Raw genomic sequence first — 16,489 nt, forward strand, 5'->3', positions numbered from 1 at the left:
ACTAAGAATAGTCTATGGACAGCGGTTGACGACTGACTGAACTACTCTTAATACATAGTGCTCTATTGCTAATTCTAGGGTTGCCACGTCAGAGAGAACACTGTAAAGTCCGCTTGGAAAGGATGTGATTTTTTTTGTACCCATCAGTATTTAGTTCAAGTTTAAGCTACATACTGATGGCGACGCAAATTTTAATTTTACACCCATTTATTTATTTTTGTGAAATAAATTCTTGCATTACTCAAAATCACACATTAAAATCTCGTCCAACAAGTTCCAGGACCTCCTCTGGACCAGAACAAAGCCAAACCATAGTCCGGCGTTGCAATCTACCAAAACTAGCCAATGCATGACTAACAATATTACAGTTCCGACGAGTATGAGCAATGCAAGAATCTCTCTGTCCCGGACTACTAATAATCTCTCCAATAATAAAATGCATACTTAGATTTATTTGTAGCACGTCCTTTAATCATCATGACAGCCTCCAAACAGTAGATTCGGTTATGGGCTTAAATTATTTAAGATGGCTTCAATAAAAAATTGATAAAGGATATTTTCATTCATTTAATCGATATATCGAGATGATACAACCATACTGAACGAATGTCTGATCTCTGCATAACATGATGCATACAACACATCCAACACGGTAAAAAAAACTACTGTTTTACACCAAAATATAGATCTTATCAAAAGATTACACCATCATCCATGATGGAAAAAACCCTCCCTGGTTGTATGTTCCAGCTAGGTAGGCGCCATCATCAACTCCAACAAAACTACTTATGTCGGAAGTTTCCTGAAAGCTATTTTTGTCAGATCCCATAGACTTCTTCCCCTAAATATTTTTTATTTTACTTTTCATGATACACAACTAGATAAATGTCCTAGGGCCCGTCCGTCAGTAACACGTGTGACGGTCTTCGGAAAGGGCGGCACGAGACAGTGTGGTGGCGCGGCTGCGGCGCGGGAGGGCGGCAGTGGGCGATGTTGACGCGGGAGGGTGACGGTGGCGGACGGGCGGCAGCATTCCTTCGGGGCGACGACGCGGCGGGAAGTTTCAGGTGATTTCTTGCCTGTCAAAAGCTTACGTGGAGCAAAAGTTCCCCTAAACCAGTGTACGAAATGGATTGGATTATACCTGGCAATGGCGATGTTTTTACATCGTTACCTTGTTGAAGGCATTGCTTGGATATGCTCGGACTGATTCTTCAGGGTGAAAATCTAGATTTTAGCCTTGTGTGGTTGAATCTGATGACGACGGCGATTGAGCGTCGCTCCCTTCCTAAAGGCGTTGCTCTTGAAAAACCTCATCGTTTGTGTGGTGTCATAACATGGTTGGTGCCAATATGGTCTTTGTTGCCAATTATAGACCTGGCCTCTTTTTTCTCTCTCTCGCCTACATATAGCTTTGGTCATACATGACTTTGCTATTGTCGGTGTGTTTTGTGTGTGTGTTAGCTTGGTGTGTGCATCCTAACTATGCAGAGACCGATGTGTACTTTTTGTGTATATCTTTTTAATACTTCATTTCAGCCAATAAAATTCACCATTTATCGAGAAAAAAAAATAGAGTACGAAATAGACTGGGTCTCGTCCCTTTATTTCAGAAAAATACAAAAAAAATCGGTCAGCCGAGCAGACCGAGGCAAAACGGGACCGGGCCTGTTTTCGAGCCTATTTCTACTAACCGGACCGACTGTTTTGCTTTGTTAGGCCTGCAAATTTCGGTCAGTTCCGGGCAGGTCCGCAAGCAGGCCAAGGTGCCGCCGTGACCTGAAGAAGCAGATAAACTAGTTTTTGGAGAGGGAGAGAGAAGAAAAGATGTCTTTCCTCCTCAAGAAAAGTCTTCTTCCTCCTCCCGCCGATGCCGCCGTGATCCGCCCCACCTTCAATGGTCTTTGGGCTGTGGAGTGTAGAGGGCCTCGCCCTCCGTCGGCAGGAGGGACCCTGTTCTCATTTTTGTTAAGTTCAATGTCTTGGTTGGGGCTGTGTGGCGATGGCGATGTCTCTCAGTAGGAATAATGTCTACATGTCCTATCCCATCCTAATGATGCGAATAGCATCGTCGGAGGATGTGCGGAGGTGTATCTTCGTAGGATCTCGCGGGATTCAGTCGGTGATGGTCTTCAGTGGATCTATTTCGATCCATTTTTGTTCGTCTTCGTTCGTGTGGTTGTAGGTTTGACATTTTTAATCTACAACTCTCTTCATCAGCAATGATTGCTATGCTGGTCCTTTGGGACCTTAGCACGACGACTTCCCGACTGTCTACTACAACAAGGTTAGCTCGACTCCAGTGAGGGAGGGCGATGACGGCCGTGCGCCTTCGCCTGGCCCTAGTGCTTGTAGTCGTCACTAGTTGATCCATGGACCTAGCTGTAATTTTATTACCTCTAATGTTCTCTGTACTGCCATAATTGATGAATAGATTGAAAAGTTCTTTCGCAAAAAAAATCCATGATTGACAAACTACAACAATGATCTTATCCGCACCAAACATCTTATGAACCATAAGGACGACGATGTTCTTCAACCACAACGCCTTCAGGAACGAAGCGACACTCAAGCGTTGCTGTCACCGAAACTAACTACCAAAGGCCAGATTTTTCTAAGTTTTCACCCTAAAGAATCAGTCGAGCGTATCAAGCCCTCTGCGTCAAGCCGTCGTTCATAGATTGCGTCTCATCATCGAAGACAACCATCGGATCTGAAGGAAGAACCCTCACGAAGACCTTTTGGTGGCCACCACAATCTGCAGTAAGGCTGCAGCTGCAAGACAGAGTGGTCACCACTCGGACCAACACCGACGTCAGAGCACATCACCGCCGACTACCACTTCGCCGAAAAGAGCTCGGCCCATGCCCGTCGGCCAATGGGTCGACATGGCCAGATCTAGAGCACGAAAGACAGATCCCCGTTACTGATGCGCGCTCACGCGAAGTTCAGCCTCCCACACCAGGAGTGCACCGGCAGCCAAAACGACGCCGTGCCTCCTGATCGGAGCACTACGCCCGGCTCGAGCATGCCCACCATCACACCTCAACCATGCCTTCACGCTGTCGCCTCGCAACCGCGCACCAAGGAAGCCCACAACCGTGTCGCCATCCTTGGGAGACTCGAGGCTTGCCCTCCGGCCCTCTCTGGTGGCGGCAAGGAGAAGAGGGGAGGAAGAGAAGGCCGGTGGCGGCGAGGCTGGTCGCCACCCGAGTTGCTCGTGAAGAGCGATGCGGGGCCTCCAGAATTTTAGGATCAGAGATTCCTTTCAACTGACCCAACAACACTCTTTCCTAGTGCCCAGCCAGCCTACGAGTACGAGACTCTTCTCGAGAGCTACAGTAGAGAGGAGTAATCGGCGGCATCTTCATCTTTCTGGTCCTTCCACCACCGTCTCCGGGTGCCCTCAGGGCGGCTGGAGGTTGGGGAACCGTAGATCTAGGTGGGGTATGTATATATATGTTAATGCCTAAATTTGACAGAGTAGAAATGTGGATCGCGAATCAAAGCATTAGTCTCAAATTCTCAATGATGCTCATCTGCTAGCTTATGTTCTAAGCTGAAGGTTGTTGTCTCCAAAAAAAAGTGAAGGTTGCTCCTTAAGTGAAGATGTCCACACGCCTATGGAGTTGAAATGGTAGGTTAGTACATGAAGTTTCAGATCCAGGCTTCAGTATTATTCATGTACAGAGTAATCAATTTGTCGGATGAGATTGTTGTGATAGAAGTACACACTTGGCTTTTTGTGGAGTTCGAGGGGAGCGGGGAAAGCTGGTCTGCACGGTTTTTATTATCAAGAAAACTAGGAGATACATGTTTAGATCTAAGCACAGAGATAAGATCCGAATCAGATGAAACCAAATTGTAACCAGATCACTCAAAAGATCAAAGTCCAGATCACCCGGGGCTGAGGCTGGTAGAGGGGACACCCAAATCGACAAAAAACAAATCTACTATTTCTACGCACTGTTTTCTATCATTCGATTTTTCCATCGCCTACCTCTGTTCAAGATCTCCTACGCCGCTGCACCCGGCAAACGGGGCCTAGACGTCACATAGGATGTGTTCGGTTACCTGCATCATTTTTTTTCCCATTTGCATGCTTTTCCCAGTTGGGCCTGGTTGAGCATATGTAGAAAAAAAATCAATATCTACATGTTGATTGGTTGCCTGCATTGCATCAAGGCCCAGATGGGCGCATGTTGTTTGGTTGCATGTGTTTGTGCTTTAGGGGTGAGCAGATGCAAAGTATATTTGTTTGACTGTGCACAAGTACTTCGTCTGCTCACACCTTTCAAATGTATCACCCATTTGACAGCACACAACACACACAATCAAGAACAACAACAGAAGAACATGGAGAACAGAGCAAAAACTTGAAAACAAGCAGATAAGCTAGGCATAAGCAACATAAGAACACTACTAGCACAAGTTTAAATAGCAGGGCATCCCATGCCCCTACTGGACCTAGGGTGCTGGTCCTGGGCAAAATATTGACATGTTCATAGCAAAAGAGACGTTCAAACTTAAGTTCGGACCTAAACTACTTCAATTCATACTTGATAGACAGACTACATGGCATAAGAGATGTCGCCGACGCCGCTGTGCTTGGAGCACCAGACCCTGCAGATGTTGGAGATGTTGGCGTTGAAGATCTGCACCTTCAACCCCAGACCGGAGAGCCTGAAGACTAGGAGGTCGCCGGGGATGATCTTGTGCTTGTGGCAGAAGTACTCCCAGTCGCACCCGAGCATCATGTGCCCCTTGAACATCTACACCTGGTCCTAGAACTCGCACCACTTGTTGGCGAAGAGGCTAACGAAGCGAGGAGGTCCAAGGATCAGCCATTGCTTCATCACTGGCCTGAAGGCAGGCGGGATGACAAGCATGGTGATGTCCTCCTGGTCCTAGATCTGCATGTAGAACCTCATAGGTTCCAGTGCACCCTCCATGTGGCCGGTCCTTGGCCTCCTGCCAGCGTCAAGCGGCAAGCTCATGTAGTCCACCCTGCCAGGAACCACCGCCCTCTTCAGCCACCAGTTTGTGGGGACGAGGTCCTCCACACACCACACCCTCTGTGCCGAAGATGACCTACGCTCCTCCGACGCATGGTGGACAATAGTTAGCAACAAATGCCAATGATCAGAGCTAGCAATCACAGATGATCATTGGCGGTGCAAATGCTCACTGATCAGTGCTAATAGTGATCACAACTAGCAATGATCAATGATAACACTAATCAAAGCTAACAATGATCAGTGGTAACATTGATGAGAGCTAGCACTATTGTTGACATCAAAATAGTTTGCGCGGAGCCAGGGTACCATTATTCGAGAACTCCCTGTCAAGACTCTGGCGCCGAAGACGCGAGCGAAGCCCCACACATATTGTTGACAGCAAAATAGTTTGCGCAGCAACACACTAAATTATCGATCAGGTTAGCCTGTCTTATCTTTTGTTGTAAGAGAAACTGATTGGCCTTCTTCTTGCTGGCTTCAAGGAAACTTGTTTTCTTTAGGAAACTTCAATGGATCAACAGCAAAAGGAACCTAAGAATACGTTTGGTAGGCTGCATTAGGTCCAGCCGGGCACGCGCGGGAAATTTTTGGCTAGTTTGTTGCCTGGGTTGCATCTGATTTCTGGACCGCACGAACCTCAAAGCAGGTCTAGGCCTGGCTCTGGAGAAACGACCAAATCGACCATTTTTGGCGAGTCAGGCTCGCTCGAGCCACGCTTGGCGAGCGCCTACATGCTTGGGGAAGCTCGGGAGACGATGTGACGTCTCATAACTCCCCACACTCCTTCCTGTCACCTCCCTCGCCAGTTCACAAGCAATCCCTCTCTCTCTTTCCTCACCGCCCGTTCGGTTTCTCCGATGGCAGAGCCGCTGTCTCGGCGCGCCATGCTACTTGTGAGCTATGTTGGGATTTCCTTGAAGAGAAGATGATGATACAGTACAATAGAGATAATAATTTCCCTCAGTTAAGAAATAAGGTTATCAATCCAGTAGGAGAATCATGCAAGACCTCGTGAACAACACCTACACACAAAAGAACAAATACTTGCACCCAACGCGATCAAGGGGGTTGTCAATCCCCTCGGCGGTTAATTGCAAGGATCAAGTTCGATAATGGTAGATGATAAACAAAAACACAAAATAAAATAATGGTAACTAAATTGCAGCACGGTATTTTTGGTTTTTAACATATGGTAAAGATAGACCGAGGGGGCATAGTTTTCACTAGAGGCTTCTCTCTTGAACATAGCATACGGTGGGTAAACAAATTACTGTTGGACAATTGATAGAAAAGCACATAGTTATGATGATATTCAAGGAAATGATCATGTATATAGGCATCACGTCCGAGACAAGTAGACCGACTCCTTCCTCCATCTACTACTATTACTCCATCCGTCGACCGCTATCCAACATGCATCTAGAATATTAACTTCATAAAGAACGAAGTAACGCCTTAAGCAAGATGACATGATGTAGACAAAGTAAACCCAATCAATATGAATAAACCCCATATTTTTATCCTTAATGGCATCGATACAAATACGTGGCATGTCCCTTTTTGTCAGATCGAACCCAACACAAAGCATCTCTCCCATTGCAAGATAAATCAAGCTAGTTGGCCAAACCAGAAACTTGATACATGTGTGGATACATAGACAAAACACCGTGTCCCTAGTAAGCCTCTACTAGACTAGCTCGTTAATCAAAGATGGTTAAGTTTCCTAACCATAGACATGTGTTGTCATTTGATGAATGAGATCACATCATTAGGAGAATGATGTGATGGACAAGACCCATCCGTTAGCTTAGCATGTTGATCGTTCAGTTTTATTGCTATTGCTTTCTTCATGTCAAATACATATTCCTTCCACTATGAGATTATGCAACTCCCGGATACCGGAGGAATACCTTGTGTGCTATCAAACGTCACAACGTAACTGGGTGATTATAAAGATGCTCTACGGGTATCTCCGAAGGTGTTTTTGGGTTGGCATAGATCCAGATTAGGATTTGTCACTCGAAGTATCGGAGAGGTATCTCTGGGCCCTCTCGGTAATTCACATCATAATAAGCCTTGCAAGCAATATGACTAATGAGTTAGTTGCGGGATGATGCATTACAGAACGAGTAAAGAGACTTGCCGGTAACGAGATTGAACTAGGTATGAAGATACCGACGATCGAGTCTCAGGCAAGTAACATACCGATGATAAAGGGAATAACGTATGTTGTCATTACGGTACGACCGATAAAGATCTTCATAGAATATGTGGGAACCAATATGAGCATCTAGGTTCCGCTGTTGGTTATTGACCCGAGAGGTGTCTCGGTCATGTCTACATAGTTCTCTAACCCGTAGAGTCAGCACGCTTAACGTTCGATGACGATTTTGTATTATATGAGTTATGTGATTTGGTGACCGAATGTTGTTCGGAGTCCCGGATGAGATCACGGACATGAGGAGGAGTCTCGAAATGGTCGAGAGGTAAATATTCATATATAGGACGATGATATTCGGATACCGGAAGTGTTCTGGGGGTACCGGGTACATATCGGGTCACCAGAAGGGGTTTCGGGCATCCCCCCGGCAACTACATGGGCCTAATGGGCCAAGAAGGGGACAAACTAGCCCCCAGGGGGCTGGTGCACCCCATGTAGGCCAAAATAAGGGGGAAGGAAAGAGGAGAAGAGGGAAAGGAAGGGGAGGGATTCGGCCTCCCCCTTCCTTCTCTCCTCCCTCCTCCTTCCTTCCCCCTCCGGATGAATATGGAATGGGGGAGGCCAAATTGGGAGGCGCCCAAGTAGGATTCCTCCTACTTGGGGCGCCCCCTTTGCTGCTTCTCCTCCCCTCCAACCTATATATATGAGGGGGGGCACCGCTAGAAGACACAACATTGATTCCTAGCCGTGTGCGGCGCCCCTCTCCACAGTTTATGCCTCCGGTCATATTCACGTAGTGCTTAGGCGAAGCCCTGCGCGGATTACTTCACCATCACCGTCACCACGCCTTCGTGCTGACGGAACTCTCCCTCGACACTTTGCTGGATCAAGAGTTCGAGGGACGTCATCGAGCTGAACGTGTGCAGAACTCGGAGGTGCCGTACGTTCGGTGCTTGATCGGTTGGAACGAGAAGAAGTTCGACTACATCAACCGCGTTGTCAAACGCCTCCACTTTCGGTCTACAAGGATACGTGGATACACTCTCCCCCTATCGTTGCTATGCATCTCCTAGATAGATCTTGCGTGAGCGTAGGAAACTTTTTGAAATTGCATGCTACGTTTCCCAACAGTGGGATCAGAGCCAGGTCTATGCGTAGATGATATGCACGAGTAGAACACAAAGAGTTGTGGGCGGTGATAGTCATACTGCTTACCACCAACGTCTTATTTTGATTCGGCGGTATTGTTGGATGAAGCGGCCCGGACCAACCTTACATGACCACGTTCATGAGACCGGTTCCACCGACAGACATGCAACTAGTTTTGCATAAAGGTGGCTGGCGGGTGTCTGTTTCTCCAACTTTAGTTGAATCGAATTTGACTGCGGCCGGTCCTTGTTGAAGGTTAAAACAGCGAACTTGATAAATCACCGTTGTGGTTTTGATGCGTAGGTAAGAACGTTCTTACTAGAAGCCCGTAGCAGCCACGTTAAACTTGCAACAACAAAGTAGAGGTCGTCTAACTTGTTTTTGCAGGGCATGTTGTGATGTGATATGGTCAAGACATGATGTGATATACATTGTTGTATGAGATGATCATGTTTTGTAAAAGTTATCGGCAACTGGCAGGAGCCTTATGGTTGTCGCTTTATTGTATGAAATGCAAACGCCATGTAATTGCTTTACTTTATCACTATGCGTTAGCGATAGTTGTAGAAGCAATTGTTGGCGAGACGACAACGATGCTACGATGGAGATCAAGGTGTCAAGCCGATGACGATGGAAATCATGACGGTGCTTTGGAGATGGAGATCAAAGGCACAAGATGATGATGACCATATCATGTCCCATATTTTGATTGCATGTGATGTTTATCTTATGTGCATCTTATTTTGCTTAGTACGGCGGTAGCATTATAAGATGATCCCTCACTAAAATATAAAGGTATAAGTGTTCTCCTTGAGTATGCACCGTTGCGACAGTTCGTCGTGCCGAGACACCACGTGATGATCGGGTGTGATAAGCTCTACGTTCACATACAACGGGTGCAAGACAGTTTTGCACATGCGGAATACTCGAGTTAAACTTGACGAGCCTAGCATGTACAGACATGGCCTCGGAACACTGGAGACCGAAAGGTCGAATGTGAATCATATAGTAGATATGATGAACATAGAGACGTTCACCATTGAAGACTACTCCATCTCACGTGATGATCGGGCATGGTTTAGTTGATTTGGATCACGTAATCATTTAGATGACTCGAGGGATGTCTATCTAAGTGGGAGTTCTTAAGTAATATGATTAATTGAACTTAATTTATCATGAACTTAGTACTGATAGTATTTGCATATCTATGTTGTAGATCAAAAGCTCGCGATATAGCTCCTTTTTTTGATATGTTCCTTGAGAAAAGTTGAAAGATGATAGTAGCAATGATGCGGACTGGGTCCGTGATCTGAGGATTATCCTCATTGCTGCACAGAAGAATTATGTCCTTGATGCACCGCTAGGTGACAGACCTATTGCAGGAGCAGATGCAGACGTTATGAACGTTTGACAAAGCTCGGTATGATGACTACTTGATAGTTTAGTGCACCATGCTTTACGGCTTAGACCCGGGAATTCAAAAACGTTTTGAACACCACGGAGCATATGAGATGTTCCAAGAGTTGAAATTGGTATTTCAGACTCATGCACATGTCGAGAGGTATGAGACCTCTGACAAGTACTTTGCCTACAAGATGGAGGAGAATAGCTCAGTCAGTGAGCACGTGCTCAGAATGTCTGGGTACTACAATCGCTTGAATCAAGTGGGAGTTAATCTTCCACATAAAATAGTGATTGACAGAGTTCTCTAGTCACTATCACCAAGCTACTAGAACTTCGTGATGAACTATAATATGCAAGGGATAACGAAAACAATTCCCGAGCTCTTCGCGATGCAGAAATCGGCGAAGGTAGAAATCAAGAAAGATATCAAGTGTTGATGGTTAACAAGACCACTATTTTCAAGAAAAAGGGCAAAGGGAAAGAAAGGGAACTTCAAGAAGAATGGCAAGCAAGTTGCCACTCCCGGGGAGCAGCCCAAAGCTGGACCCAAGCCTGAGACTGAGTGCTTCTACTGCAAAGGGACTGGTCACTGGAAGCGGAACTACTCCAAATACTTGGCGGATAAGAAGGATGGCAAAGTGAACAAAGGTATATTTGATATACATGTTATTGATGTGTACTTTACTAGTGTTCATAGTAACCCCTGGGTATTTGATACCGATTCAGTTGCTAAGATTAGTAACTCGAAACAGGAAATTAAAAAAATGAACAGAGACTAGTTGAGGGTGAGGTAACGATGTGTGTTGGAAATGATTCCAAGGTTGATAAGATCAACATCGCATACTCCCTCTACCTTCGGGGTTAGTGTTGAACCTAAATAAATGTTATTTGGTGTCCGCGTTGAGTATGAATATGATTGGATTATATTTATTGCAATACGGTTATTCATTTAAGTCATAGAATAATTGTTATTCTGCTTACATGAATAAAACCTTCTATGGTCATACACCCAATGTAAATGGTTTATTGAATCTCGATCGTAGTAATACACATATTCATAATATTGATGCCAAAAGATGCAAAGTTGATAATGATAGTGCAACATACTTGTGGCATTGCCGTTTAGGTCATATTGGTGTAAAGCGCATGAAGGAACTCCATGCAGATGGGCTTTTGGAATCACTTGATTATGAATCATTTGATACTTGCGAACCATGCCTCATGGGCAGGATGACTAAAACTCCGTTTTCCGGAACAATGGAGCGAACCACTGACTTATTCGAAATAATACATACCGATGTATGCGGTCCAATGAGTGTTGAGGCTCGTGGCGGGTATCGTTATTTTCCGACCTTCACAGATGATTTGAGCAGATATGGGTATATCTACTTAATGAAACACAAGTCTGAAACATTTGAAAAGTTCAAAGAATTTCAGAGTGAAGTGGAGAATCATCGTAACAAGAAAATAAAGTTTGTACGGTCAGATCGCGGAGGCGAATATTTGAGTTATGAGTTTGGCCTTCATTTAAGACAATGTGGAATAGTTTCACAACTCAAGCCACATGGAACACCACAGCGTAATGGTGTGTCCGAACGTCGTAACCATACTTTATTAGATATGGTGCGATCTATGATGTCTCTTACCGATTTACCACTATCGTTTTGGGCTTATGCATTAGAAACAGATGCATTCACGTTAAATAGGTGTAAGGGCATTTCCCTACTTTGTGTTTTGGATGATGATGACATCCCTTTGTTGGTCTAATCATGTGCTAAGTGCTTCAGGTTCCCCGTGATTAGACTTACAACGGTTAGTCACTCTCTTCGGAAGGAAAAGATCGAAGAGGAGGTTTCTATGCTTTTATCCTTTTGGTCGTAGGAAACCCGTACTATCAAGAGGGAATCCACATTGGAAGGAGTTGGGGAATCTTTTCACGTACACTTGCCTCACCCCTCTCTTGCCTTCCTTAGTTTTGAGAGAGAGTGCTTCCCTTCTTATCATACTGCTTGCTGTGGTTTCCCAGCGGTTGTACCGCTCGCTGGAGCGGTTGTACCGCTGGCTCTTGGCGCTTTCCCAGTCTTGATCGAGCGGTTGTACCGCTGCTCCCGGACGGTGGTACCTCCACCATGCTCAACAAAGACTGCGGCGGTTGTTCCGGCCGAGTACCGCCCAACTACCGGTAAAACTTTTGTTTTGATGCGGTACTCGGGCGGTGGTGGCCTGGTTGGTCCGGTCGTTCCACGCTTACCGGTACCACCGGTGCCCTGAGCGGTTCTACTGCTCAGGACTTAGCCGCCCAAGCGCCCAAGGCGAAGCAGTTGCACCGGTCCTGTACCGCTCGACTACCGCACTCAGGGGTGACTCCCTACTGTTTCAATGTGGTGGTTGAGCGGTGGCTGGGCGGTTGGTCTAGTTGTTCACATGAACTGGTACTACCGCCTAGTCGCCCAGTTGTACCGCCTGGTAGGGTTCTGCAGGTATACCGTGAGTCCCGGTTGTATCGGGACAAGGAGCGGTTGTACTGCTGCAGTACAGAAAACGCAGTAATGGTTGGATTTTTAGGGTTGCTATATAAGGGTGGTTCTTCCACCTACCACATTTACCTCTTACCTCTCTCACTCCACCATTAATGCCACTCAAGCTCTCTTGCCCGATCTCTCTCTCTAGCCACTCAAACTTGTTGATTTGCTAGGGATTGAAGGAGGAGACCTAGATCTACACACCCACCAAAGGAAATTTGATTCCCCATACTTTCTTGTGTGGATTTTGTTACTCTTGGGTGTTTGAGCACCCTAGACGGTTGAGGTCACCTCGGAGCCACATTCCATTGTGGTGAAGCTCCGTGGTTTCGTTGGGAGCCTCCAATTCAGTTGTGGAGAGAGCCCCAACCTTGTTTGTAAAGGTCCGGTTGCCGCCTCCAAGGGCACCAATAGTGGAATCAGGGCATCTCGCATTGTGAGAGGGCGTGAGGAGAATACGGTGGCCCTAGTGGCTTCTTGGGGATCACTGTGCCTCCACACCGCTCCAATGGAGACGTACTTCCCCTCAAAAGGAAGGAACTTCGGTAACACATCCTCGTCTTCACCGGCTCCACTCTTGGTTATTTCGTGCCTTTACTTGTGCAAGCTTATTTGTGTTATATCCCTTGCTTGCTTGTGTGCTTGTTGTTGTTGCATCATATAGGTTTCACCTAGTTGCATATCTAGACAACCTACTTTGATGCAAAGTTTAAATTGGTAAAGAAAAGCTAAAAATTGTTAGTTGCCTATTCACCCCCCTCTAGTCAACTATATCGATCCTTTCAATTGGTATCAGAGCCTCGTCTCTTTATTAAGGACTTTGCCGCCCGAAGAGTATGGTTGACACCGTAGACGGTGGGGAGGAGCACTCCGGTGTGACTCCGGTCTCGTCTACGGCCGATGGGGGAACCGCGGTCTCTTGTGAGGAATTCAATGTGGCTTTGGACACATTGAAAACCTCCATGATGACTGTTGAGGATGTAGACCTTAGAGTCACCCGACAGGAGGGGCCGGGTTACTCTTTGGATGGTCATTGCCAGAAGCCCGGAGCCAAGTTTCAAGATGATGGGCCAGAGATGGGCTGAGACCCGGATATGGCTTAGAGCCTGTAGTTACCATCATTATTATAGCAGAACTTGTAGTATAAGGCAAGTATAGTTTAGAGTCCGAGCCGGACACTCTTATGAGCTGGCCGGGACTCTAAGGGCTGCTGGGTGTCAGCCTCCTTATATAAAGGGATGACCCGGCAGCGGTTTAAGGGCGACAACAATCTCATCGAGAACCGGGCATAGCTGTTTAGCTCCCTGGCGATCGTAACCCTAATCAATAACACCTCAAACTGGACGTAGGCTTTTACCTTCACCGTAAGGGGCCGAACCAGTATAAATCCTCGTGTTCCTTGTCCCGCATAACCCCTTCAAGCTTCCTAGTTGCGATGGCTCCACGGCTAAGCCCTAGCTTGAGGACATCTGCCGTGACAATTCCACGACAGTTGGCGCCCACCGTGGGGCTCGCGCACGGTGGATTTGAGTTCTTGAAGGGCAGCTTCGAAGGGCTCAAGGGATACGCTGTGGGCCGGATGACCAAGAGTCGTCGCGGCAAGCTCTATATCGACGATGCGGACTGGGGCCCCGACGCCGGCTCAATTGAGTACGGGTACCGGGTCCCCTTTGGCACAATTCATGTCTTCATTGGCAAGATTGGTGAGCCGGGCCCCGAGCCGGATCTCTGCGCCGACCTCATCGAAACGGCTCAGCGCGCACAACCCGCCCGGGCCCGGCCTGCCTTAAGGCGCGTTTTTGTGGGATGCATCCATGGAGGGCCCTCTGATCCGTCCGGGTCCGGTGAGGAGGCGGCCGCCGGCTCTGACGGCGAGTCGGCCACTGATGAGTCAAACTCTTTGTACCAACTTCAAGATGGCAGGCTCATGGGTTGTTCCGATGGCGACAGCATTCCGGACCTTTTTGAGCCGCCAAGTCAGGTCGGAGTTTTTATGGCTGGTGCACAGCCTATTCAGAACCCCGCTGCTGGATCGGGAAACCTGGTGCCTTCTCCGGCTCAGGTGCTGATGGATCTCACGGACAAGATGACGACCCTGTTAACCGCCGCGGTTGACCCGGCGGATCAAGCTCAGCATGATGCGGAGGTGGCACAGTTAAAATTGGATCTGGTAAAAGCTAAGGAGGATCTGGCAGCAGAAGGAATCAGGCTGGGTGCGGAGCGGGCGGCTCTCGACGCCCGGACCCAGCTGATTCAGGCGCAGTCCTTCCAACTCACGATGGATCAGAACGCGGCCAACGAGGTCATGAGAAGGAGGCATCGGAAGGCCCAGTCTCGACTCCCGCCGGTTTACGATCCACGCAATCTCTTCAACACGCCGGGTGCAGGGTCTAGTAACCCGCCAGGGGTCATTGCGCCCGGGTCTGGACCCCTTATTCAGCCACGAGTGATGGGGCCTCCCCAGGTGCCCCCTGCCCCGCCTCAGTATGTGCCAATACCCCCGGGTCATTATGATAACCCGCTGGAGAACATGGTAGCTGCGGCAGCACGGCTGGCGGCTCTCCCCGTTGACGGCGATTCTCCGGCGGCCATTGAAACCCGCTGGGTCAGGGAACTCCTGCAGACGGCACTAGCGCAACAAGAGGCGTACTCCTACAGCCGCGACAGGATCCACTCGACCCCCCGTCCAGGCCAGAGCCCGAGTTACAGCCGGCACATGGTCTCAGCAACCGGTTCAAGTAATGTACGACGCCATGACCCGCCCCCTGGCCATGGCCCGGCTCAATGGAGCCTTCTACGCAACAGACCAAGCGCGGCAAGAGGCGGAGCAGGCACCTCAATTGACGGCTTATCAGACCCCCCCGGCTTATCCGACGACGTCCGTTGATGTGGGAATTTCTACCAGGACCGGGGGTGTCCCTTGTTTGGTACCAGCCATCCGTAATGAACGTCAACCTAAGGACTTCAAGGGCCCTAGGAAGGTGCCTAACTATATAGCGGACTTACAACCCGCAGCTTGGATTGAGAGTTACGAGATGGCTATGGAATTGCTGGAGGTCAGTGAGGCGGCCATGGCCAAATATTTCACCATGATGTTAGATGGAACTGCCCGCACGTGGTTGAAAGGGTTACCGCCAAACTCCATTGGGTCTTGGGCTGAGCTGAAAGCTCGGTTCATTCAAAACTTCAAAGATACCTGCAGGCAATCTATGTCAATTGTGGATTTGACTAACTATAAGAAGCAGGAGGGTGAGTCCACGACCCATTGGGTTCGCCGGGTCAAGGAGATCATACATTCATCAGATAAGATGGATGCCGGCTCTGCAGTCTTAATGTTGGAATAGAACTGTCGCTTTGTGCCCCTTAAGATGAAGCTTGGGCGGCTCAAGCGCGACTGCACCGATATGGGTACCCTAATGGCGGCTCTTGTCAAGTACGCCGATTCCGATGGTACCAAGGATCCCCCTTCAGACGATGAAAGGGCAGGGAAGGGAAAGAAGAATGGCAACGACAAGGTTCCTCAGTTTAACCCGGGGAACCAAGGAGGAGGCAAGCGTAAGGCCGATGGCAGCCTAGAGTTTGTAGCCAACGCCAACTCCCAAGGTAACAATCAGCGACGCAAGGGGAGGCCCCCTCCCCGAGGAGGCGGGTCAGGTCCAACGCTGGAGCAGCTGTTGAATGAACCTTGTCCGAGGCATGGCTCCAGAGAAAAGCCAGCGACTCATCTGTGGAAGGATTGCGCAATCATGAAGGCCTTTAAGAGCTACAATGGCCCAGGCGGCGGCTCAGGCGCCGACGGCTTTCATGGCCCGGGCGACGGCTCAAATTCCGGTCCTCAGAACGGTCAAGGGGGCTTTAATCAACAGTCTGGTCAGGGTCTTCAACAGCAGCAGGGGGTTATCAGACCAACCCAAAGCAGCTTAGCGGTGGACAGTATCATGTGTTCACCACCAGTTTGTGCAAACGGGATCAGAAGCTTCACAAGAGAGCTGTTCATGCTGTTGAGCCGGCGGTTCCACGCTACTTACGGTGGTCTGAGCAGCCTATAGTGTGGAGTAGGGAGGATCACCCTCCCCGGGTGGATAACCCGGGCCACTTGGCCTTAGTGGTGGCTCCTCAGGTGGGAGGCTATAAGTTCACAAAGGTACTCATGGATGGAGGCAGCAGCATCAATATCCTCTATTATGAGACTTTCCGTCGTATGGGGCTAGTCGATAAGAACCTCAGCCAGTCAA

Source organism: Aegilops tauschii, chromosome 7 (genome assembly GCF_002575655.3).
Source record: "Aegilops tauschii subsp. strangulata cultivar AL8/78 chromosome 7, Aet v6.0, whole genome shotgun sequence".
Classification (NCBI taxonomy): Eukaryota; Viridiplantae; Streptophyta; class Magnoliopsida; order Poales; family Poaceae; genus Aegilops; species Aegilops tauschii.